The sequence below is a fragment of the Thamnophis elegans genome, chromosome 17, assembly GCF_009769535.1.
Source record: "Thamnophis elegans isolate rThaEle1 chromosome 17, rThaEle1.pri, whole genome shotgun sequence".
Taxonomy (NCBI): Eukaryota; Metazoa; Chordata; class Lepidosauria; order Squamata; family Colubridae; genus Thamnophis; species Thamnophis elegans.
This window is the reverse complement of record NC_045557.1, coordinates 133,812-159,319: the sequence shown is the minus strand read 5'-3', so window position 1 is coordinate 159,319 and position 25,508 is coordinate 133,812. Positions and strand designations below refer to the sequence as shown.

Sequence of the window (25,508 nt, the reverse complement as noted above, 5' to 3'; positions counted from 1 at the left end):
GCCACGCCCTTTCTCGGTGCACAAAAGGCTTTTCGTCCTTTGGAAGTTTCTGCTTCGGATTAGAGGGGGGACTCTCAGCCCTTTCATGGTGGATTCAAAGAATACAGAATCCCTTCCCGAAGGAAACGGCAGTCAACTGTGGGACTCCAAGTCCACCTCCAAAGTATCTTCACACTGGATAAGGAAAGTCTGGGTTCGGGATTCTGCTTGCTCCAGAGGGGCGAGACTGACAATGGGACGAGAATTGGGGGGTGCGGGTACAGAGGAGAGAGGAGAGCATAGAATCCTAGGGCTGGGAGGGACCACCTGGGGTGGGGAAGCTTTTAGTCCAGGAGCCGTAGACTGTCCCGGGCAAATGGGATGAAAGAAAGGAATCGAAAATAGGAAGAACACCTTGACAGCTGTCAATCAGGGAACGCTTCCTCAGGAAGGGATCCTTCAAACCGAAGCCGAGAGTTGTCAAGGGGGACGGTGGGGCGGATCCTGCAGCGCGGGTGGCCTTAGACCCCATGACCTGTTAGGCCACTTCCAAGCTCCGCCGTCCTATCCGAGGGACTTCTGGGACGCGAGTTCTGCCAAAGGCCTTTTGCCAAAGCGAGCCTTGGGAAGCTGCCGGTGGGTGCCTCCTCCGCCTTCCCCTTGGCTGCGTGGGGCGCCGGGCCCGGGCTCGGAGGCGGCGCCAGGCGGCAGCTGCCAAGATGCGAAACGAGGAAGACGTTTTCCCGCCCTTCTTTCCAGGGGTTGCTAACCTTTCCCGACGACTCCTCGCCTCCTTTAACCGTCTCCTCAGGGTTGATCGGCGCGGCTTTGGCCTGGCTCCTCGCAGGGCCGCCTTTGCCACACGCGGACCGCGCTTCTTCTGCCAGGCAGCGAGGCGGGGGAGGGCGAGCTTTGCCCCCCCGCCAGAAGCGATGAAGCCAACCAGCCCCGTCCTCGCCTGCAGCCATCCCGGCCTTCGCTTCTCAGGTCTCCCGCCACCTGCTCGGGGTCGCCGCAACAGCCGCGGACCGGACCTCCAGCTCTCCTGGGAAGGCGCGCGGTGTGGATCCTCGCCCACGCGGATCGGACCATCCGCCCCGAAGACGGAGGGCGCCCTAAAAGGACGCGGTCGCCCCGAAAGGGCTCCGCGACCGGCAGCCCCAGCCCTCAAGCGGGCTTGGGCAGAGCTCGACGTCTCCCTCCGGCTGCCCGGCCGTTCCCCGGGCGAACAAAAGTCCGGCTTCGTGGAGGTGCGCGGAGCGCGTCCGGCCAGGCGCAGCTCAGCCCAAGTGACAGCGGCGGATGGAGGCTCACTGATGCCCTAAGCACTGGCGCTCTTGGTGTGTCCCCCCCCCCCCCCTTTGGACATTCTGTGCAAATCTTCATTGGTTTTCCTTCCTTTCTCAACTTTATGGCGCCCCCTTGGTGCCCTCGGCGCCTGCTTAGTCTGCTTAATGGTTAATGCGCCACTGGCGGGCGAGCCTTGTCGCCCCCAAAGGTTTTGCCTGCCGCGGAGTTTGGCGAACCGATCGATGGTGGCCACGGGGAGAAAAATCTTTCTGGGGGGGGGGGGAATTTTAAGCCTTGGCTCGCTCTAGTGGCAACAAGGGGAAAGGAGCTGCGTCCCTCCCGGCTTCTTCTAGGCGACGGCTGGGCGCCTTGAGAGGGAGAAGCTTGGCCCTGCGCCCAGGCGCCCCTCGGCTCCAGTCGGCCCTGAGCCCCCCCCCCCCCAGCCCTCAGGCGCGGCCTCTGAGAGGGCGGCCGGCAACTCGCGTCTCCTCGCCCGCTTTGCAAGAGACTGGACGAGAGCGGAAAGAGGGTGTAGAAAGCTGGGCGGGAGCGAGACTGTTTGCACCTGCAGCGTCTGTCGAAGGTCTTGCCCTTTTTCTGGAGACGGTGCCGGAATCCCGCTTCTTCGCTCTCTCCGGCGCTCTCTCTCACGAGCGCCTGCGCGCACACACAATGCTACCCTTGCGTGCAGCGGTGAGGAAATGTGGGGAAAGGTCCGGATCGGCTTGGGAAGTAACCAGTTTTTAGAGCGGTAAAATGAGTAAGGCTGCCCTCCTCGCCAAGTCACCCCCCCCCCCCCGCAACAGAATACATTCCTTGAAAGGAACCCCCAATCTTGGGGTCGGTGGCTCCACGCCCAGCTGCACTTTAAGAAGTCTTTTTCTAACGTTCAGCTGAAATTCTCCCAGGCTCTGGATCATCAGCGATTAATTATGATCAGCTTTTTTTCTTCCTGAAATTCAGCTTCCCTTCCTAGACCATTTCCGGGTTCTCTGAGGCACCTTAATTTGGCCTAAGTTGCTGCCACCCCAGGCATCCCCAGCCTGGCACTGTATATCGCCTGCTGTGATACACAGCATTCCCCTGCTTCTCCCAGAGGGATCCTTTCTCTTTTCGTCTGCTCAGCTGACAAAGGTGAGCTGTCAAAGTGCAGGAAGGAGCACCCCTCCCTCCCCCCCAGTTTCCCAGGCTTTGGCAGCTGCAGTGCTGGTGGCTGGCCAGGGCGGAGAAAGGGGTGGGATTAAAGACAAGGCTGAAAAAACGAGGCCCCCACCCAGTGATCCAGGAGTGGCATAAGGATCTGTTTCCAGCATCCCCCAGTTTTAGACAAACTCTTACTGGAGTGGGATCTTTTTGTGTTTTTCTTTGGCATCTTTTCCTGCTTCAACTAGAAGTTCTATGCCCTGTGCTCAAATGCATGGTGGTCATCAAGGATTTTTGAGCTGGGCAGCTATTTGTCCAGCCCCCTTCCTAAAGGCCTGCTCTGGCCTTGGCCTCTGCAAAGCACTGGGTGACGCCCCCAACTCCGCCTCCACCCTCAGTGCTGACTCGATGGGCTTGGTCAGTTGACCCCTTTGGCTTATCTGCAAGGTAAAGATGGGTGCCTGCTGGGAACTTTCCAGTGCAATCGCCAGCCTGTTTCACCAGAGACCCCCGACCCAGGTCAGGGCTGCTGCTGCTGTGGCAAACGCCAGTCTTGAGCAGAAGGTTGGCAGAGGTGACCTTTGGCCCTTATAGTCTTTCTATGTGAAAACTACCGGGGAAATGCAAAGCCATTTAAAGAAAAGATGCGACCTTCAACCTCTGGGATCCTAAAAGACGGTGGTGTGGACAATATTTGTAGACTGCCCCAATTACATGGGAAAAACCAACATAACTGAAACCAAACCAAGACAATTATTTAGATCATTCTGAATCAACCAAGGCCAAAGGCTGGCAAGAAATGGTCTCAATGAACGTCTGGAACCCAAGGCCAAATCAGGAAATCTAAGGACGCCTGACCTTGTATGGTGCCCCAGGGGGTCTTTGAAGGGCCTCTTCAGGGACTTCCCTTGCTCTGCTGAGTGGCTACCACTTGCCTTTAATAACACGTGGAATGTTCCCTTGGCAGGAGCCCATGTGAAACCACAGGAAGTGGGTGTTTCTCTCTGCCTCATCAGTCAGAAAAGCTGATCAGAAATCGGGTCTATTCATCACTTCAACCTCTTGTGGAAATTCTGCTCCTTTGTAACTTGGGCTGGCCAACAAGTGTGTTAGGATACTTGGCTTGAATGGACTATGGCTTTAATTACATTTTGGCTCACTCCTCTGGACCTTTGAGCACCAAAATCCCTCCAGGTAAACTAGGTGGGACTCTGAGGCAGGTGAGAACTGTGTGTGTTCACCTGCAGTCACCTGCCCCAAGCAACTGATTGCTCATCAGGTTTCTGCACCTGTGTGGGGAAAAAACGAAAAAAAACCCGGAAGAATCTCATGCATGGCCAACACCGGTTAAAGAACTGACAGCTGAGACGTCGCATTGTTGTCTACATAATCTCAGTCTCCGTGTGTGTGTGTGTGTGTGTGTGTGTGCGCTTGAGACAGCCTCCTGACAGGTTTTAGAAGGTAAGGAAAGGGGAGGTTTCCAGTGTTGCCTTAAAAATGTTGAACATAGAAAGGAGGAGAAGAAGCAATTAAGAGGAGAGAGATAATTAAGGAGGGCAAAGAAAGTGAGAGCTCATCAGCTGCATCAACTTCAGCTGCAAAGGGAATGAAAAAGGCTTAACTTTTTTTTGGGGGGGGGGGGAAGCTGTGCCTTGCCTGACATTTCTTGTGCTGGTAGGAAGTTCTGTAGTCAATTAATGGGCACGGAAAATAACAAGAGCGGCACCCAATGCCAGCCGTGGGAGCTGGGAAGGTTCATGGCTGATGGAAACATTCACCTAGATTCCACTGAAGGTACCCACATGTACTGCCCACACTACAGAACTCCCATTCTTTCTGGAGCACTTCTGCTGGCAAAACCATCCACAACGGAGCTGCAGAGACAAATATGGAGATGAAACACCCCAAAATCAAGGGGAGGGGGACAGCCCCTGAGGCCACCTTCTGGCAGCTGCTCCTTGGTGTGGAAAGCCTGTGGATCGTTATCCCCATTCGTGGGAAGAGGAAGAGAAACGGGACGTGTAAATCTTCAGATCTAACGCGACCCAGGCAGAATGTGGGGGGGGGAGGGGGGGATTGGCTGCTCCTCAGGAAGAGGCATGGATGGACCCAGAAAAAGTGGAGGGGGGGGTGAGCTCGTGAACATAGGGGCTGGTATACAAGGGACATCCTGTTTCCTGGTGGGAAAAGCTGAACATGCCTGGAGTGTGTGCGTGTGTGTGTGCGCGTGAACACACATATCTCCCCCCCACACACACACATATCCTTTGTTGGTATGCATTCCCTGTATTTCTTCCTGCTTCCACAAATGGAGAAGCATTTGAAGAGCGTTCATTCACTGTGTCCAATGGGCCACTCCAGGCCAGCAGCCAGGAAGGCTGGAGCGTTGCCCAGGCTCTTTTCAGGCCTCTGGGAAGCCCCTGGGCTGGATTCACACCCGTCCCTCTTTTTCTGCCACCTGCTGCTCTGGCTGGAGTGTTGAGGAAGCTTCGGGCAGCAGCAGCCTGTGGGCACAGGTGGGGCTCCCTTTCCTGGGCGTCCTGGGGCCTTAATGGGGAAGTTTACCCATGGGCTCCAAGGGGGAGGGTGCACTCCCCAAACGTGCCAAGGTTGTTGGGAATTAGGCTGGAATGTCTCCTCATCCTCGGAAGTTGCTGAAGCCCGTTTGAAAGTTGGTTGGTGCAAAATGGAGCGGTTTGGGGGTTCACCCACAATTTACAGTTCCTTAAACCTGGCAGATATCAAAGAGTTTGTAGGGATCGGAAACAAAATCACGCATTAGCAGCTGCTACCAACTTGGGGCCGGAGACCAGGGAGCCCTTTCCAGACAAGTCTAGTCATGTGCCCCAGTGGCTCTCGGGGCAGGCGGCTCCTTGGAGGGGGGCATCTCCTTGGGATTCAGCAAGAACCCCCAAAAGGTCATCAGATCTGGCCACAATTTTAGCCTAAAAGTGGAGTAGAATATGGAGGCATGGAAAGGCAGCTGCACGACTCAACCCGACACCCCAGGGAAGAGACGACAGAGTTCGCCCCTAATGTTTTCACTTGCCCCGGAATGAAGAGGTTCCACAGCAAGGATCCCAGCCGGCCTTTGCTGGGTCTCCCTTCTTTTCCACTTGTGGGTTCCGACTTTAGGTCGCCCGCCTCAGATCTTGTAGGCTAATCTGCTCCAGCGGGCAACGCCCACCATCAAAGGAAAACATCTTCTCAGCTTCTCTAGTGCCATTGAAGGGGGGGGGGCGACCATAATGAGTTATTTCCAGGCAACAGCAGCAGAGAGGCTGCTTGGCCTGCTTGAAAGAATTTGGGGACTGAAAGGCTCCCAGGAGGGCGGGGGGGGGGCGAGAAGCAGCCTTTTGTGAAGAGGGCTCCTTCCTGCAAAGGACTTTGTCCTGCCAGCAGTGACACCCAGCACCCCCTGCAGAAAGTCCTTGGCTGGCCTGCAAGACCAACACCATGGCGCTCTCTCTAGAGAGCTGGCAGGGCTCTTTTGGGTGGCAAAAGGGGGGGAGGAGGGGCTCCTCCTGGCTGCAGGGCTTTTTCTGCTCTCCCCCTCTCTAAGGAGCTCAGCAGTGGGGGGGGGGGTCTGTAGATGGGCCCTGGCAGAGGCTTCCCCTCCCTGTCACTGCTGGGGGCAGCCTTCTTCTGAAAGAGGCTCAAGCTTTGAGAGAGACCAGGCCCCTGGGAAAGACACGCTTGTGCGAAGGTCTATAATAGTGCTAGACTTCGTCAGTGACAAAGGCTGCTCCTAGGAAGAAAGGCAGAAAGTCTTTTCCTGGGACCCGGTGGCCAGTTTCTGTGGGAGGGGATCATCTCCAAACCCTTCAGCAACAGATGATCCTGCTGGTCAGAGAGTCGGTGTCTGTTGAGACTTCACTGAAGGGAGGAATCCACCAAGTTTTCACGAGGAAAAGAAGCCGGCTGAGGCTGAGTTGGTGTTTCCGGCTCATCTACAACAGTGCTAATCTTCATGTCAATTTCAGAGCCTCTGTTTCATTCATCTACACAACCAATAGTGAACGCTCCATTTCTTAGAAAGACAAAGCGGGTCCATTTCAGCCGTAACGTCCCTGGAAGCCCCCAGCAGTCCAGGAAACTTCGGTGGTTCTCTGGCGCCGCTTCCCTGACCCTGACAGTGCATGAAGTTGTGACGCTCCCAATGAAAGCACAGGAGACCCACTTGGAGAGATCAATGGGATCTTCTAGTCCAGAAACCCAATGCTGACCTCACACTTCTTGCAACCAGTAAGATCTTTGCTTTACAAACAAGCAAATCAAAATAAAAGTCAGAAAGGAGGTACTGATAACATCTTCAGAAATGTATTATCTTGATGTAGGACCAAATCCCTCCCTAAAATGAAAAGCCCACCAGGAAAACACTACGGAAACCGCCGGAGTCAAACTTCCTCAAGAAAATGGAAAAAAAAATACGTTTGCCACGAAGGATGCTGGACAATTGGAAACCTCTTTAGCGAAGGGGGGGGGGGAAGCGCCCGATCCCCCCTTCTCCCCTCCTGGATAGATTAGTGGAGCGTGAGAAGAACTTTTAAAGTATCAATTCTTATTTCCTCCTTTATCGGAGAATCTTTGAATGCCCGGTTGCAAATAAAACCCACCCCATCTTCAGAGGGAGGCAGGCTGACTCGGGATACCTTCCTCCTGGCCCCGGAAAGTAAGAACCGCCACCCCGAAGAAGTCGACGCTGGCCCGTTTCCTTCTCTCTTTCTGGGGCTGCCGAAGCCAGAAGGGAAGGGAGCGTAGAGGGTCCCTCGGACTCCAGCTGCTCCCCAAGAAAGCCAACGCCCTCCTGGGTCACCTCCCGAAGTCCGGCCCGCAGATCGCAAGCCCGCCGCGGCCGGCCCGCTCGGGCAGAACCGCCATCCCACTCTCGCCGCCTTGCTCTGGGCGGCGGCGCGGAAGATGCTCCGCACTTGGGCCAGCTCGACCTGCCTTTCCGCGCGAGCCCGGGTGACCCCTACCGCCTCCCCGACAGGGAGACGCGCGGCGCGTTCGGGACTCACCAGCTTCGGCGCGGAGAAGCAGCCCGCGCCCCCCGGGAGAACGGCCCTGGCGCTGCGGTGGCCACTGCGGTGCAGAACTGCGGCGCTGGGAGCCCGGCCGGGAAGGAGGAGCAGCGGGACGGCCGGGAGGGCAGGGCGCCCCGCCTCTCCTCTCCTCGCCCGCCCCCTCGCGCAGCGCCCCGTCCGCTGGCTGCGCCGGAGCCGGACCCCCCCGCCCGCCCGCCCGCCCGCCCGCCCCTCTGCGGACCAGGTTCAAGTTAGGGGTGCGGCGGAGGGAGGGGGGAGCAGGTCGAAAGCCGCCGCACAGAGGGGGCGGCGGTGGAAAGGCAGCCAGCCGGCGAGGAGCGCCTGCAAGCAACCCGAGGGGAGTGCGGGGCCTGATGCGGGGCCTCCCGGGATGTCCGGCGGTTCTGGAGGGTCCAGCTGCCGCATACGGATGCTGCCCGAGCAGGGGCTCAGGTTTTGACGGCTGCAGAAGCGCCTTGGCGTGCGGCCCAGCGCTGGGTGGGGGAAGAGAGATCATTTCCTAGAGAAACGCTGCCCCCCCCGCCCCCCTCCCCCCTCCCCGCGCGCTTTGGTTCAGGTGGCGGCAGCTGAAGGCTCCAGGGCCAAATTCTGCACTCCTGAAATCCCGCAGCGCCGCTGAATGAGCATTTTGGAGGGAAGGCGAAAGGGGACGGGGAGGGGCAGAGGAGCCCGGGCAGCTTTCCCGGATCGCGGGCAATTGCGGTAACCCGGAGTCTCTTCCCACTGCGGGCTTATTATCATCCTGTAGCCCCCCCCCCGCTCCCCTCGGGCTCTTCCTCCTGCCTGGTCCCCCTAGCGTCCCCCCCCTTTCCCGGCAGGTCTGGGACGCCTCTCGAAGGACGCGAGTGATGACTCGGCCAGCACCGGGCGGACTCCTCGGCCGCGCCCTCTCCCTCCCTCCCCGGATGGTCCCGGAGCCTTTCCTTTCGGGCAGCGGGAAGCCCTTGCGGAAGGTGAGCTGGGGGGTGGGGGGAAGGAGGGCAATGGTTCAAGACCAGAGGGGTAACTTCCTTTCGCTTCTCTTGCCTGCTTGTCCGTCCCCGGCAGCTGATCCTAAGTGGGCAGGGAGCCCACCCGTGGGCCACCAGGGTGGTGTGCAGGAATAGCTCTTCCCTCCGTTCCTGGAACTGACCACACGCCTTGTGGATCGGGGCCCAGCCATCTGTCAAAAGTCACCGCCTCCTGGGCTCCCACCACATACTCCGAGGCGGTCCTGCCTCTCCTCCCAAATCCAAAGCCTTCCCTTAATTCATCCCATACGGACCGAGCGCTGGCTCTTTCGCCTGGCTGGAAGATGGGACAAATGTCATGAGGAAGGGAGCCCTTCCCTCCCACCCCCTTCTTGGACCTGGAGGGGCCAACTCCAAGTTCTGGAGGACGTGGGTGGCGAAAGGAAACGCAGGGCCCCCGCAGCTTTGACAATGAAAATGCAGACGGATCTGCCCCGTTTTCTTTCGTCCCTTGCCTTCCCCCAGGTAAATCCTGGGGCTTCTGCAACAGCTGCCTCTGAGACCTCTTGGGTATTTCTTTCTTTGTTTGTATACTTACTTATTCGCACATGGCAACTCAAGGCGGCTTACAGAATATAAAACCTCATTTAAAACAATAACACTAATAAAAATAAATTAATATAATAAAGTCACACACACACACGCGCACACACACACACACACCAGCAACACGAGCTATAACAACTTTCAGCCCATAAACCTTAGCATTCAAATAGTAACTCAGAAAAGAAGCCGACTTCCCCTCTCCCATGGGGGAGAGAGAGGGGGGGGAGAAAGATTAGGATTCTCTTCTGGATCAAATTAGTCACCTTACATCATCTTATTTGAAAAGTAACTGATGGTTTCCAATGCAGCATCTTGAATTCTACTGGATCTTCTGGGGATCTCCAGACAACAAAACCACCAGAAACGGAGCAGAAGTGAAGTTGTTCTCTGACTGGACACTCAACAGAGCACCTAATGGTACAAAAGAGCAAAGCCTTTCAGCCATTCCGAGATGCTCTTTTGCAACCCTCAATGTTGCTTTGCAGGGCACTTTGGAAGCAGACGTGGCCTCTTCATGCACTCTGCTTGCACTCTGCTTTTGTACAGGCCTAAGTGCCCAGTGTGTCATCTGGCCCAATTCTTTAGTGTGGCTTTTAGCACTCAAGGTGTGGATAGGAACAGCTCTCTGACCTATAATCTTGGCTTGTTCAGCTTAGCCCAGGGGGGATGTCTATAGACCCCCCCCCCCCCGCACCCAGGTCTTTAAAGAGGCAAAGAGAGGCCTATTCTGAAAGAAATCCCCCCCCCCCCAAGATTTCAGAAATATCCTTTAGGCCCACTCTGGAAACCCAGCCAACCTTGTTTGCTCCTTTTAATTGAACTCCTGCTGGAAAGAGGCAGAGGGAAGGGACTGGTTGATCCCGTTGCATCGCTCAGCAGCTTCCCATAGCATTGACTAACAGCCTTCTCAGTGGGGAGGGGGGGTGAGGAGAAAGAGGCCCCTCTTTCTTCAAGAGATGAGCTTAGAGAAGAGCATGTCCAAAAGCTTCCCCCCCCCCCCCGCTTCAGTATCCATTTCCCAGGAAGAAACGGGACTATGTCACCAGGAATGGTACCAGCTCTGCCGTTCCATACCGTTTGAATGAGGGAAGCTGGTCATGTCCCGAACTGTGTCTGGATGGAGGAAGGTGTTGGGTAAGAAGCTGAACCCCCGGGTCCTTCCCTGGAGGCACTAGGGTTTATACACCCCCAAAGTAGAAGAGAGCCTGCTTGGGGTGTTCCCAGAAGGAGCCCCTGTCGAGGGGCCCAGCCATTCCTGGCCAGGGTGATCTGAACCACAGTTGGGAACTGGAATGGAAAGGCTCTTTGTTCTGGGTGAGAACACATTGAACAACCGTGTGTGTGTGTGTGTGTGTGTGTGTGTGTGTGTGTGTGTTTGTTTGTATACACATGCAATAGGGGGTGGCTGGCATCAGTCATAAAGCAGGGGGTCAGGACCTCAGCCTGGCTTGGGATACAGGCTTCCCTTAGGGATCTTTGACTCTGCTGTTCTTCCTGACCTCTGTCTTTGTCCTCACACAAGAAACCATCAAAAGGACCCTGGAACCCTGGAGAGTTTTGAGAGGAAAGATCAAGCGAGGGCAGCCTCAGAAGACATTTTCTCCCTTCCTGACCACACTCAGAACTGTTAATGAAGCCAGAATTATGAGGTTAATTTTATGTCTTAAGGCTTCCTTTCCAATACATTGTGCAACTCTAGAGACCTGCCCAGAAGGCTCCTTGAGGAGGAGGAGGAGGAGGAGGAGGAGGAGGAGGAGGAGGAGGAGGAGGAGGAGGAGGAGGACGACTGGGCTGGCCCTTTTGGTTCTTCTCCCTTCGATGCTTGGAGGGAGCCAGAAGATCCAAATAACTTTTGTTAAGAAAGAGTTTTTCTTAGAAGGCTGCTGCGACTTCTTCAAAAGGTCCACCTGGTTTCACCAATTTGCTCTGGGGGCTCAGCAATGTCAGCTTTCCCCTCAGCTTTTAAATCTTGATATCTCTCATGTGAGAAATAACAAACACGGAATCTTTTTTAACCCCTCCAGAAGCATTGATGTAATCATGAGGCTGGGGTCTCCGAGAACTGTTTGAGCCGTGTCTGGATTCTTGTCCCCAGAATGCCAGACCAAAAAGCATTTGGGGGAGGGGTCTGCACGTGGTGTGTGGACAAAGCACCTGATATACAGCAGGGACAATGATCTGTTTCCACCTGCCTTTTTTTGACTCCTAACTCAGGATGCCATCCGATTTCCAGGTGAGGCTGATCAGGAATGTGCGTCTGCTCAGAGAAGAGAGCGGAGAGCTCAGAAGGCCAACCTCTCCATAGCTGGAAGGGGTCCTTCCCCATTGCTGCTTCAGAACACCTGCAGCGCCCGTGTGGGCCAAGGACTCCCAGCCTGGGTGGCACAGGAGTTGGATGGCGGACGAGCACTAAAGGCAACCAAATGCAGAAGGGAGTGGAGGCAGGGAGCAATGACCCATTTTGAGCTGGCAGGGAGGAGATCCAGGGCTGCTACGCTACTTATTGCTGGGTGTAAACGGGGCACTTCAGCTGCAACCCATTCAAATCACTGGGGGGAGGGGAGCAGGAATGTTTTGGTGTGCACAGCCATAAACCTCCATCCTCCTACTCAAGTTGAAAGGGCTTCAGAAAGCACCCATGGGTGCAAGGGCTGGACTAGGAATGAAGTTCAGGAGTGAGGGGGGGGGGGGTCAGAGCAGATGGGATCCCCTTCCAAACGCTGGCCAGGTAAAAGGCCTGCCGTGGGTAAAAGGGTTGAAGTCCAGGGGCCTTAACCTGGCTCCATTGCTAGAGCTTGCAGGAGCTGCTTCCCACTTCCAGGGCTTTCTAGGCAATTGCAACAAAAGCAGCTTCTCTGCTCATAGATGGAGTTCCTGAGGGTGACAAGACCCCTTTCTGTTCCCTGAGCAAAGGCTTGAGGTGAGCAGAGGCCTCCCTCCAAGCAAGGGGATTCTCCTGGGGCAGACTGGCTGAGTCTCCGGACCCCTCAGAGGGAGGGGCCTGCTCAGGGTGGATGCGAGGGGGCAAGAGAAAGGAGAGCAGAGAGGATGAAGGCTGGCTTTGCAACTGTCCGAAGAAGGGAGGAGGCAGAAGCCACAGCGCAGAGCCAGGCAGGGCCCCAAAGCCACAACAGGGTTTGGCCGTTTCTTGCTGGTGCCCAAATCTTTCCATTTGGGAGGAGGGAGCCAGGCTCACTGGAGGAGCAGCTGCAGCTCATTATGCTGCTGTGTCCTCCTCCTCCTCCTCCTCCCCCCCCCTCCTCCTCCTCCTCCTCCCCCCTCCTCCTCCTCCTCCTCCACCACCACCACCACCACCACCTCCTCCTCCTCCTGTTTCCACTTACCAATGGAGTCCAAATGCAGCCAATCTGGGGAAACGTTTGCTGCCCTTCACAGCCCAGAGCCCTAAATGGAAAATGTGCCGTTCGCTCCTGAGAAATGGTGACAGCTTCCTGCCAGGATACCTCAGTTGTTGCTTCATCCTTGTAGCCTTGTAGTCTTCCAAAAGGAGGGAGGGACTAGGCTATTGTGGAAGATGCTCCCCCCCCTCCGGAGCCTGTCTTTGGGATGGACAGAGCTGCTGGAGAACTCCTGGGGGTGCCAGTCTGACCCTCTACTTCTCCAGAGGAGTGCGTGAGAATTGTGGGTGCAGCTAGGGCTGGCTGGCTTGCCTGAGTCAGCACTTCGGAGGAGGAGGAGGAGGAGGAGGAGGAGGAGGAGGAAGAAGAGAGGCAGTTGACACCACAGCAGAGGAGCACAGGAACCGGGGAGTTTGGGGACCAGAGGAATACGCGGAATTCACCCCCCACTGCCCCCCAGGGAGAGTGGGAGTTTGCCAGAAGGGTCTGCTCATTGCACTGATGCTGCAGCCCCGCCCTTAAGTCTGGGCCCGGTTTGTGTGCATACAGGTGCCTGTGGGTGTCTTCACACACATCCTGTTCACCCCTGGCCACCGCCTGGACAGGTCCCTGAAGTTTCCTTGGTGGTTTGTCTCCTTCCCAGGGCTGAGAGACAAGGACTGGCCCAAGGCCACCCTCTGGTTTGGGGCCTCAGGCAAGAATAGAATTCAGGCTCCCCAGGTTGGCAAAGGAAAAGGGGGATCTCCCCATTTCCTTGGGCTTCCTCCTGCACCCCTTGGCTTTTGCTGGGGAGGACTCCCCAGCCCCCTCCTGCAGGCTGCCCAGAGGAGGCCCATCACAGCTCCCTCTCGCCCTCCTCCTCCTCCAGCCTCAGATGAGCCTGAAGGGTCCCTGGGACAATTCCCTCTCCCACCCTGTCCTGCTGCTGCTGCTGCTCTTTGTACATCCTTGAAATGGATGAGGAGGAGGGGGAGGCAGCCTCCCTCCCTCCCTCCCTCCCTCCCTCCCTCCCTCCCTCCCTCCCTCTCAGGAGGCTGCAAGCAAAGGATGCACAGCCCTTGATCTGGACTGGTCTGAGGATCCCCGCTCAGAAGACAGCAGCCAGCAGCGTTGAACCTTCAGCCCTGTGATTCTAAACAGCAAAAGTGTTATCATTCCTCTGTGACCAAAAAATATTCTTTCAAGTTGGAAAATCTGACTTTGTGGTTTGGAGAGATGCAGAACTGGGTTGCAAAAGTGATGGAAAAGACCAGGGCTGGTGTGGATGTGGCCGCCTCCTCCTCCTCCTCCTCCTCCCTCCCTCCCTCCCTCCCTCCCTCCCTCCCTCCCTCCCCAATGTCTATCCTGGCTCTCCATGGCAACCTGGAGGCCTCCCAAGCCATCCCCAGGCTGGCTTAGGCGCTTCCGCACATGAGATCATTTGTACGGGAGAAGGAGACGCCTGGAGCTGCAGACTCAGCACGGAACACTGAAACCGCTGCAGCTGGCCTGGGGACTGCGGTGCTGAGCAAATGATGATGCCCCCGTCTCAAGCCAGTAGTGCAGCCTCTGGGCTCGCCAGGCGTGTCCCACGTGCAAAAGCGTGCACCCCTCTGCCACGGCACTTGGTTGGTCATCTTGGGCTGAGCCGAGAGAGATCAGGCTGGCGACTGAGCACGACTCCTGCAAAACGGAGCAGAGCTAAGTGCAAAGGAACCCCCCCCCCCACCACCTGAAGACTTTCTTGAGACCCTGAAAAGGGCTAAATCCAGGAAGGGGCTCCTCCCTTGCTGTGTTCCAGGATTTCCATTGCAGCTGCAAAAACTCCTAGATATGCCCATGGGGGAGGGTGGGAAGGCTGTCCTGGTGGGGTGACTCTAAGGATGCCTATGGGTCAGCTGTGTTCTGAAAACAGCAGTCACAGGAAACCTCCCCGCCCCCCCAGGGGAGATGCCTGCCTGTGCCTCTCAAGGCCCCCCCCCCCTGGAATGAGAAGGGCCGGCTGGAAAGTTAGTCTCCAAGGGTCCCTGCTTCATCTGGGCCATAAAGCAATCAGATTGGCTGCCTGGACGGATTGAGGGAACCAAAGTGGGAGGGGCCTCTTGTGTACCACAAGATATTCCTACCCTGCAAAGGATGCGGCCAGGATCTTCACCCCCCTTCTACTTTCCATGCTCCTGCTTCTCTTGCTGGGGGGGGGGGAGGCAGCACTTCAGCCAACAGCCCTCCCCTACCCCCCCATGCCCCTGCATCACACCACCAGCAGCGGGAACATTTCTGTCCCAATCCTGACCCTCCAAATGCCCCCCCCAAGAAAAAATGGCAACCAGAGCCCTGCCACCCCCCCCACCCCCAAGCTGGGATGATGATTCTCCCTGAAACTGGAGACATCAGCCTGGACTCAATTCTGATTCTGTCTGGCAGAGCAGGGAACTGCCCTTCCATGTGGGTTTTTTTTTGGGGGGGTGGGGGTGGGGGGATGAAGTGGAAGCAGGTTGGCGGCCTCTGTGCCTGCATTCCAGGCCTCCCTGTCAGTTCATCCAGCACGGGCGGCTTTGGAGGCTTGCAGCCAGGGTTTGAAAGGGCATCAGGGGCCCATTTCACAAAACAGGGGCTACTTTCCAGGTGGGGCAATTTCCCAATCATAGCCGCTGCGGAAGAGGGAAGCCTCAAGGTTCAGCATCTACCTGAAGCACGTGCACACCTGGTGGAAACTGCTCAGCTCTGGATCTTGGCTTCTTCCACGGGAGGCCCTTGCTGGCTGCACAGGCCAGCCCTCCTTGCAACGCTTTGAAACGTGGGACGGAATTATCCTGCCGTGTCCGGACCTCAGGACTTGGACTCTGCCACGAGGCCTCTATCTGTCTGCCCCCCAAAGGGTCTCTGTCCTGCGCCTCAGGGTGCCTCACCAAAGGAGACCCTCTCTCCCCCCCCCCCCCCGCCAGCCATCAAGAGGCATCTGTGGCCACTGCTTTTTGCTCCCTTCTGCTTTCCTCCTTTCAGCCGGCCAGCCGGTCACTGAAGGGACAAGCTTCTGTGCTTGATTAACTTTTATGTGGCCATATGCTTTATCTATGGGTGCCCTTTTGTCCTCAGTACATCTCAGCACATTTCTGCGTGAAGGTGAACTGCGCTAAATTCACAGCCAAGTCTGGGGCCGCGACTCCTCAGTCTGGGCTGCTCCCTCGCTTGCTTCCAGGTGGGTCCAGCCCTCCACCCTTCTGCCGCTGGCACCTTCCCTTGCAGCTCTCAACCCAGAGGAGCCTGGCGACATTTCAGCAGGGCTGAACATGCAGAGCCACAGCTGTTTGGCCAGAGCGCTCTCGGCTCCCTCTCTTGGCCCCTTTGGCAACTGGCCCCGGGGGGAGCAAGCTGGCTTTTGCCCCCAAATGTTTTTTAATGGGATTTCTTTGATTGGCTGCTATAATGCCCATCAAAACTCTTTGGTCCTTCTTCAGGCAGGGCAGATAAATCCAGAAGACCGCGAGATGGCCGGTGGATGGCAGCTGCATTTCCAGGTCACCTTGGCCACTAACTTCACATAACACCCCAGGCCCCACCATCAGCCAGTGTGAAACCACTTCACTTCACCCAACTGGTTGCACTGAACCCCAACGAGCTAAGCCAGCTTGGGCGTCCCCTGGCCTTAAGTGAGAAATGCCAGGACCAAGACTCCTGCCACCCTAAGAGAGCCAAAGACGAGGGAGGGACTGACGTGGAGAACAGACTGGCGGTCAGCTTTGGGTTCACCGTACTTGGAGGATCTGTGGCAGTGGCGAAATCCAAAAATGTTCCCTATTGGCTCTGTGGGTGTGGCCTGGTGGCCATGTGACTGGGTGAGCCTGGTCAACTTGTAAAATGTGGTGAAACTCACTTACCGACACTCTTGCTTGGCAACCAAAATTTTGGGCTCAATTGTGGTCATAAGTTTCCTTCCTTCCTTCCTTCCTTCCTTCCTTCCTTCCTTCTCTCTCTCCCTTCCTCTTTCTTTCTCTTTGTCTCTTCTTTTCTTTTTTCTTTCTCCCTCCCTCCCTCTCCCCTTCCTATTTATTTATTTATTTATTTATTTTTATTTCTTTCTCTTTCTTTCTCCCCCTCTCTCTCAGGGAGTGCTCTGCTGCCACTGCTGCTGCTGCTGGGCACATCTGTGCAGGAGGAAACCCCCCCCCCCAGAATGGCGGAGAGCCCAAGCTCTGCCTCCATTGCTGCCGTCGCCGCTGACCAGCTTGCGAAGGCCGGCAAGTGGAAGGCCACGTGGAAGGCAGCCAATCATGTTGGGGCTGGCTGGACTTGGGGAAGGGGGCTAGTAGCCTCCTCCCCTCCCTGCAGCCCTGCCATGCTTGCCTGCCTTCCACGCAGCCTTCCCAGTGGTCCCCATGCCTGCTTGCCTTTGGAGGTCAGTGTCCAGCCTGGCCTGGCCAGTGGGCGGCTCTTGGTGGAAACGCAGCCGCTGCTCTGGGGCTGAGAGGGGCAGTGGCGGTGGCAGTGGTGCTCTGGGAGGGCAGGCGCCAGGCGGACGTCCTGGGGCTGCTGCACATGAGCACTGCCTGCTCTCCTGGAGCACCGCCACAGCCGCCGGCGCCCCTCCCAGCCTCAGAGCAGCGGCTGCATGGAGACCAAGGTCTGCCCAACCACCCGAAGGCAAGCGAGTGTGGGGGACCACCCGGAAGGCTGCATGGAAGGCAGGCAAGCATGGCAGGGCTGCAGGGAAGGGAGGAGGCTGCCAGCACCCTTCCCTGCAGCCTTCCCCCCCCCCCCCACGACATGTTTGCCTGCCTTCCACGTAGCCTTCTGCTTATCTTAAGAGTGCTGTACTGCAGCCACTTCAGCTGACTGTTATCTGCAGGTCAGCGGTTCAAATCTCACCGGCTCAAAGGTTGACTCAGCCTTCCATCCTTCCGAGGTGGGTGAAATGAGGACCCAGACTGTGGGGGAAATATATGCTGACTCTGTAAACCGCTCAGAGAGGGCTGAAAGCCCTATGAAGCGGTATATAAGTCTAACTGCTATTGCTATTGCTATTGCTATTCCTTTGCAAGTTGGCCCTGGGGACACTGGGAAGGCCACGTGGAAGGCAGGCAAGCATGGCAGGGCTGCAGGTCGCAGGGAAGGGAGTAGGGGAGGCAGGCTGGGATGGTGGAAAGCAGAGACTGGGCGGGGCAGGGCGAGTCAGCGGCAATGGGGGACCGGTTCGGGGACACTGCCAGCCATCAGTCCCTACCGGTTTGACAACCCAATGTCCACTACCGGTTCTCCCAAACCGGTCTGAACCGGTAGGATTTCATGCCTGTGGGAGAGTTGGGGAAAATTTGTCTGAAGTGGTTTAGGGTCTCCTGCCCAAGCAGAGGGTTGGACTAGAAGACCTCCAAGTTTCCTCCCAACTCCGTTATTCTATACTCTATAGAATGGAAACCGCCCCAAATCAGCCTTGCCAAGTCACTCTGGGGTCTTTTGCAGCTCCGAACACTGATAGATCAACAAATGGATGCCAAGGAAACCGTTGGAAATCCACTGGTCCCTTTCCTTGTGTAGATCTCATGTGTTACACAAACCACGACTGCCCATTGCTGCTGATCCTTGGTTTCCCTGTGGGTGGGTCTGAGCCTGGGCTGGGAGGGCTTTCACGATTCTAGAATGCAGAGGAAGTATCTGGTTTCATTCTTTTATTGATGGCACTTGAGGGGCAAAAGTCCCCCCATCCTCTTTCCCCCTCAACATCCCAAGAGTCCCGGGAGATCCCTGAGGATCTGGCCAAGGTGCCTGCAGCTGGCCAAGTGCCAAAGGGGTGGGGAGATGGGGGGGTGTTGGTCAGTACGGGGAGGACTCTGCAGAAGAGAGAGGCCGTTGCGCTTCACAAGCCTGCTTTGAGGTGAGTGGTCCATGTGGCTGCCCAACCCTTTCTTATCAACAGGTGAGAACCAGGGTCCACCAACCAGGGTCCACGAACCAGTGCCCTGAACCTCCTGGTCTTCTGGGTGCTCCTGCAGGCCATCTTCGAAGCCTGGCGCAGTTCCCTCTGGAGGAGGAGGAGGGTGGCTGTTCTCCACTCCAACAGGGAAGCCCCCCCCCCCCTGCGGGGAAATTGTCCTCCATCCTTGCTGGGGCCGTTGGTGGTGGTGGTGGTGGTGGGGGCTGTCCCAGAGGCTGTCTGGTGGCTCTCTGGGGTCTGCTCTGCTCCTCCCAGGGAACTGCTTCCAGGAACAGCCTCTCACCGTCGGTGGGCGGGCAGGGAGGCCGAGCGCATCAGCCTCAGTCTGTGTACGTTGGCGAGGAAGCTCTCCCAGCCCCTCTGGAGGGTACGATTGACCTGCTGGGGGCAAGCAGAGTTAGGCTCAACACCCGAGGTCTATCCTGCCTCTCCTCTGGGCTTTGCACCCCTGGGGTGTGTGTGCGTGTGTGTGTGTGTGTGTGTGTGTGCGTGCGCTGTCTACATAGAGCAATTATTTGGACTTAAATGGGAGGATAACAATGGGGGCCTCTTCCTCCCCAGTGGGGGAAATCGGTTTGACCCAGGTGTGTCTCAGCTGCAGAAAACCACGTGGGTCCTTTTTCCCCGGAGGCTGAAGAGGCCGGGGTCCCTGGTGAACCCCCCAGAGGCCTCTGGGGGCCTTTCCAAAACTGCCTCGGCTGAGCAGTTCTGGGACATAAAATCCGCCAGTCAAGACAGGAAGAAGAAGAGAAGCGGCTCCCCTCCCAGCTTCTTTTTGCCTTCCTCCTGGGAGGGTAGAAAATACCACCAAGTGCACTTCGCACGCTGCTCTGTGGCACCGAGAAAAAGTCACAGACCTTTGGAATAGGTGAAAAGGGGCAGAGGAATTGTGTCCAAGCAGGCGGCCATCTGATGAAACCACGGCTGGCATGGTCTCTTGGGAGGAACACAGCAGGGAAAGTAGGGGAAGGGGTGTGTGTGTGTCTGTGTGTCCCCAGAATGGCAGCCAACTAAGTCTCAAACCAGCTTTAGCAGCTTCCACACCTGTACAAGGCAAGGCCACAAAACTAAGGTGGAAGGAAGGGGACCGTCTCCCTTCGGCAGCAACCTGCCCTCCCCAAAACGGCTGGACCCTCCTCTCCTTACCTTTTGGCACCGCTTCACCCTGTTGCTGGCTTGGGCTTTGCCACGAGCCTGTCCGACGAGCAGCTGCCCGTCACTGGCTTCACCTGCTGGGGTGGGCTCTTCGTCCTTCACGTCCTGGCCCTGCAGGCTCAGGGCTCGGCCTCTGCCCTTCTTCCTGGCTGCTTCCTGGGAAGCCCCTTCCTGGCTGTGGCCCAGGCTGCCCTCCGCCCTCCAAGGGGCTTCCCAGGGGAGAGGGGCCTCCTCCAAGGAGCCATACGAGGAGGAGCTTCCGGGGACACGATCCAGGAGCCCCGGGGCCTTGGGCGCCCTCAGCGAGCAGGCCCTCCGGAAGCCTGTGTGCTTGGTCATGGGGGTTTGGGGCCTGGCTGGCTGCAGGACGGAGAGCCCGAAGAAGCAAGAGTGGCTGCTCTGCTCAGCCGGAGCCCTTTTCTCCCCCTCTCTTGTGTGACTCATTGGGGTGGGGAGGAGGAAGAGGAGGAGGGACTCTGGCAGACTTGAACTCTTTGGACTTTCTCAACAGCCCTTTTATCAGCTGCCCCTCAGGGGGGGGGGGAAGGTCAGGCCAGGCCCTCCAGACACGTCCCCAGGCAGGGAGCAAAGGGCTTGGGGGCCTCTCCCTGCTTCCCACGGCAGATACCGCACCCTTCTTCAGGAAGGGGAGGATGGGTCTTAGGAAGCCAGGTGGAGTTTGGCCTCAGCAGGGCGGTGGCTCTCTGGAGGAGAGTTTTAAGCCCAAAGCGGCTCCTGGAGCGCTTAGGCCAGGCTGCAGAGAAAGGAGAGGGTGGGTCAGTCCAAGGGACACCTGTTGGTGCTGGGCACAGCCGGAGGGGCGCCGGATTAACTCCCCGGAGCCCAAAGGCCAACCGTTACTCAGAGAACGGGGGGCCCTTCTCAACCCACCCACCCCCAGTGAGAGAGGGGGGGGGACCAGCATGGGCGGCGGGCGCGGGGCTCCCGGGACCAGGGCAGGCAAGCGGCCGAGGAAGCGATGAGTCCCCCTGGAAGGGTCCCGGCTCAGCACTTCCCGGTCTGAGTGACCCGGGCAGGGCGGCCCCAGTCCCCGCGGTGACTGCGGGCGGAAGGCCGGTGCGCTTGGGCTGCGGAGCGCTTTTTCCTCAAAGACGCCGCGCGTCCGGCTCCTTCCTCCACCGGCCTCTGAAATGCTCCAGTGGCCGGGAAATATGGACACCGCCCTTTCGTTTGTTCCGCCCGGGCCTCCCTTAGCGCAGCGGCCGGGAGCGGCTCTGCGGGCTTCAGCTGGGCATCGGGGAGGGAGGGAGGGGGGGGGGAAGCAGCCCCTCCCCGCGGAGATCGGAGGGGGGGGGGGCAGACAAGCCGCAAGCGCGCGACTCTCACGCCCCCTGGTGGACGTCCCGCGTTTGTCTCTGAAAACGCCGCTGCCGGTGCGGGGCGAAGCGGGGAGCGCCTGGGGGGCTCTGGGTGGGAGCAGTTGGGGTCGTGGGGTCCCAGCACAGCCGACGGCGCTTTTTACTGGCCGGCGGGTTTTTTGAATGTCTAAGCTGCGAGCCATTATGAACAGAACGGCATCAAAATAGTAGCTTGCTGAGGTCAAGGCGCTGGCCTAGAAACCAGGAGGTGGTGGGATCTAAACCCGATGCCTTAGGCACGGAAGCCTCCTGGGAGATTTTGGGGCCAGGGCCTCTTTCTCGGTCCCCCAGCCACCTCGCGGGGTTTGTGGAGAAATGAAGGAGGGGGAAGGGCAGTGTGTGCGTTTGCCACTTGTTATCTACGAAGTAGTAAAAGGTGAGATAAAAATGTGATAAATGCCAATAAGAGAGAAAAGGCAACTTCAAATGTTATACGTAAATCTTTAAGAAGCCTGCGCGGGAGCAGATTAGGGCCTGCAGAGCATCTTCCCATAAAGGTAAGGGATTTCGGTGCTTTCCTGGCAGCGGTGCAAAAGCGCCTCCCTCTTGGCCGCCTCCTGGCAGGGGATTTTCTCCTGGTCTCCCATCCAAGCATGAACTGAGTCGGTCGTTTTCTTCCACTTTCTCACTTCTCCGGCGGGCTCCTGAGTCGGTGGCCGAATCCTTTCAGACAATTAATGCGCAGTTTTTCAAGATCAGCCAAGATGGGCTCAAGGCCGCCACCTCCGTCCCGCGGCTCAGCGGCGCTTCTGAAACGGCCAGCAGGGCAGGAGGTCCCCGGCCTCGCCCGGCCGTCCGAGCCGCCCGCCTGGCGGCAGCAGAAACGACAGCAACAACAACGGGAGGCGGACGGCCAGTTGTGCGCCACGTGCAGGAGGCTTCGAGGGAACGCCCCCTCCCACCAGCAGCCAATCAGAGGCAGGGAGAGGCTCCGAGGCGCTTTCCTCCGTCTCCTTTCTGGCGGGGCGGAAGAAACCGACCTCTGGCAAGCGACTCGATAGAAGCGACGAGGTGGGACCTCCCGGCCAATAGCTGCTGCGAGAGAGCCGGGTGTGAGGACTGGCGTCAAGAGAAACCACTAGGAGGTTACGCCCGGCGAGAAAAGCAGCCAACCAGAAGACAGAGTTCCGAAAGGTGGGCGGAACGATCGGCTCGAAGGCGCCAGGCTTGAAAGTGTGGGTGAGTGACAGGGGAGAGGCGGAGGAAGAGGGGGCGGGGCCACGGAGGGAAGAAAAGGGGCGTCTTCGGCGGAGGCCAGTGAGAAGCGGGAGGGTCGCCGGAGCAGCCAATCGGGAGCGAGCGGGGTCCGGCGGTAGGAAGCGGCGGCGGCGGCGCCGGCGGCGCGAGGGACCGGAGCGCTACCGAACCGAGGTGAGCGGCGCGAGCGCCCCTGGTGACGTCACCGTGGCCGGCCGGAGCGTCACGCCCCGCCGTTCCTTCATGAGGTCTCCCGCCTTGCCCGCTTGCGCGGCCCGAGAAGTCAGCTCCGTCCGCTCTGCCGGCTTCCCTCCTGCCAGGGAGAGTCCGGGGCGCGCGTGGGCGGAGCGGGGAAGGCCGCGGGCCCGGCCGGTGAGTGAGGAGGGAGCGCCGCCGCCGACTCCTCGTCCTGGGCTCCGAAGGGCCCGAGAGCGGAGCCGGCCGAGGCTCAGGGGCTCCGCGGGCCTGACTCGTCCTCGCCCCCGCCCCGGTCTGTGGCACCGCCGTCTCCCACCCGCCTCGCCAGGACCCTCCGCCCGGGAGCTCCCCGGCCTCCCCGGGAAGGCAGCGGGGGGGGGGGGAGGCTCCCTTCTGCCCGGGGGGGGGGGCAGCCGGTAGCCTTTGGGCCGAGAGGCGCCCGGAGGGACCTGGGAGCCCAGCGCAGGGGCGGCAGGGAGCCCAGAGCCCGAAGGGGCGGGAGGGGCTCGGGGGGTGGGAGGGAGACGGAAGACCCCCCCCCGGGCTTCACCGCAGGGGATCCCGGAGGGGAGAGGAGGGAGGCGGCGGAGGCGGCGGCGGGGCTTCTCCCTCTCCGAGATCTGTTGGGGGCCTCTGGGTGCCCCCCCCCCCTCCCCAGCACTCTCCACCCGGAGGCCGGGATCCTCTGGGGCGGCGGAGGGGGCGGTTTTATATGGTGCCCTTTCCGCTGCTTCCAGCCTTTCCTCTGCGCCTCCCGGGCAGCCCAAGTGGCTCCAGGGCTCCTTTGCCAATAATAAGTGGGCACCGGGGTGGGGGGTGGGGGGGGGCACCTGTCCTTCCGTGACTCCCCCCCAAGGGGTTGGCGGTGCAAAGGGTCCAATATCTGAGGCCTAAGGCGGGGGGGGGGAGGAGGAGGGTTTGGGGACTTCCGTCGTCCCCTGGATGGTCAGCCTGTGACTCCAGGAGCCTCTTCTGCACCCAGCTGGTACATCTGGCCGTTTTCATTCCCTTTAAGCCTGAATGGCAAATGGAGATTATTTTGCTACCTTCTGCTCTGTGGGGTTGTTTAGTGGTTTGGGGACGTTCTTTACCGCTGTACGTTTTGAATGAGGGATTTTAAATTGACTACTAACAAATCCTTTTAACTGCCTTATCTTGAAGTGGTTCAGCTGGTATTTCTCAACTACAACTTTGTTGTTAGCCGTATTTTCTAAGCCTACTTCACTGTTCAACAGGGATCCAACCTTTGTACCTATCATTGATTTTCTGCAGGCTTCTTTTGTACAGTATATTTAGATTCGACCTCTCTTGCTGCTGCTGTTCCCGGTGGGGTTTTGCTTCCTGCCCCCCTTTTAGTGGACAGCTGTTTCTCTTTGCTTTCTTTATTTCATATTTTTGTTTGCCTCATCTTAACAGCATCATGAATTTCGGGCATGAGAACTTCAGGCGCTCTTTATCAAATCTAATCTATTAAACCTTTATCCTTGCTGTGTAATCTAATGGAATATTGTTTTGGGAGGCTGGGACTATCTTATCTGAGCTGCGGTACCAGCTCCTGATTTCGTTGACTTAGCAATTTATCCTCTTTGTTGGTGGAGTATATTTGAAGTTATCTATCTGTTGATATCCACGTGCAGAATCTTCTTTTAGGTTGTTGCAAGAAAATATTTGTGATAAATGTTGAATTTCCTTGACATTAGCCGACTTTGTTGTTTCAAACATAAGATCTAATTTTCTTGCTATTTCATATCCTTTTATTTCCAACTGCTGTAATTGGGGTGGTGGCTTTTTGGGGTGCTGTCAGGTTGACAAGCGGTTGTGGGTTCTGTTCTTGGAGCAGAGGGAAGGGATTCTTTTTGTCAGTTTGCACCTGGGTTTCCTTGCTGAAGGAAGGGCGCTGTGGTGCAGAACCTCCTCCCGCCTCCACAGGAAATTCCTTCACAGACTCCCTCAAGTCTCTGCATGAAGCCTCTTAACCAGGCTTCTGAGAAGACCCTCCTCTCCCCGACTTCCAAGCCCAAACTGGTGAGAAAATGGCTTTTCCGGGGGGGGGGGAAGGGGGGGAGTAAATGCAGCTGAGTTTAGGTCCTCTCCCAAACAAGGAGGGGGTGTGCAGTGTTGGGACCACACAGTTTCCCTCTGGGTTACTCAACAGGTTGAAGAATAAAGGAGCAAAAGTTGCTTTTGCCCGTGCAGGAGTGTGCGAAGGATGTGTCAGAAGGAGGGCAAAGCAAGTGTGGGCTTGCGTCTTATAGAGCGATAGGATGCTGCAATTCTTCTCGTGGATTTTTACAAATAACGTTACAAGCTTCCGTGCTTTTCTTTCTGCTGCCCACCGAAAGACTCTTTCAAAGAAGAAGAAGTAGGTCGGTACCTGTGTTTCTCATCAGCACACGATGGATGGTTTCTAGTCTAATTTTATCTAATTGAAAATCTCCTGGAGAACTGTGGCCCCTGGGCTGCCTCATTCTTCCATTGCTGCGAAGTCTTAATTGGCCTCGATTTTTGGCAGTCAAAGAATAGGGGACCTCTGCCAGAGTCTCGGCATAAGGAGGGTTTTCCATGGGAGAGTTTTCATTCTTTGCTAAGAATGCCCCATAGCCCCATAGTCAGCCAAGAGGTGTGGGTCCTCCCCCCCTTGTAAAGGGCAACTTTTCTGCCAACCTCTCATTGAGTCCTTGGGTGGCACCCCTTCCCTCGGCCTCTGCTCATTGATTGCTTGCCAGGGATTTAGCCCTGGCTCTTGAAACAAGAGGACTTTCAAAGGGAGCATGTGATGCTTGTTGGAACAAGATTTGGGTGTGCTTGTGCAGGGGATCTTGGGGAAAGCGGCACTACAATTCTTCATTGTTTTAGGCAGGGGTCAAAGTTCGGCTGAGCTGGCTGATGGGCGTTTGAAGGAGAGGACCTGGAGGTATTTTAGGCCAAGTCCCAAGATGAGGTAAGGGCGATGAAGGCAGAAGAGAGGCATGGCTGATTCACTTGGATCTCACTGGGAACATATACATTGGCCTGGCCACAGCGCAGTGCAGGAAGGGGCATATTCTGACTTCTTCTGCATCCAACAATGGGGGCTCATACTTTGCTGGCAATGTGGCCTGTGGCTGGCTGAGTGAGAGGCGCAGCTGCCCTTGAGCTGCTTGAAGCGAAGAGGCTGCTCTGAGAAGAGTTGTTCATTGGGACAGCGGAGTCCTTCGGGAGTGGGTGGCATACAAAACTAATAAACAACAACAACAACGAGCAATTGGACAGCTGGCTTCTGGAGTGCAAATGGAAAGGAGGAGAGCCGTTGCTGT

At 57.4% G+C, this 25,508-nt stretch overlaps 1 long non-coding RNA gene across 1 annotated transcript; it reads left to right on the top strand.

The window, feature by feature from the left end:
- The first annotated feature begins 22,820 nt into the window (after nucleotides 1–22,820).
- Nucleotides 22,821–25,169, top strand: LOC116519799. Its single transcript, XR_004256688.1, has 2 exons — nucleotides 22,821–24,237; nucleotides 24,368–25,169. It is a non-coding gene; the product is annotated as an uncharacterized LOC116519799 (long non-coding RNA).
- The last annotated feature ends 339 nt before the right edge of the window (nucleotides 25,170–25,508 follow it).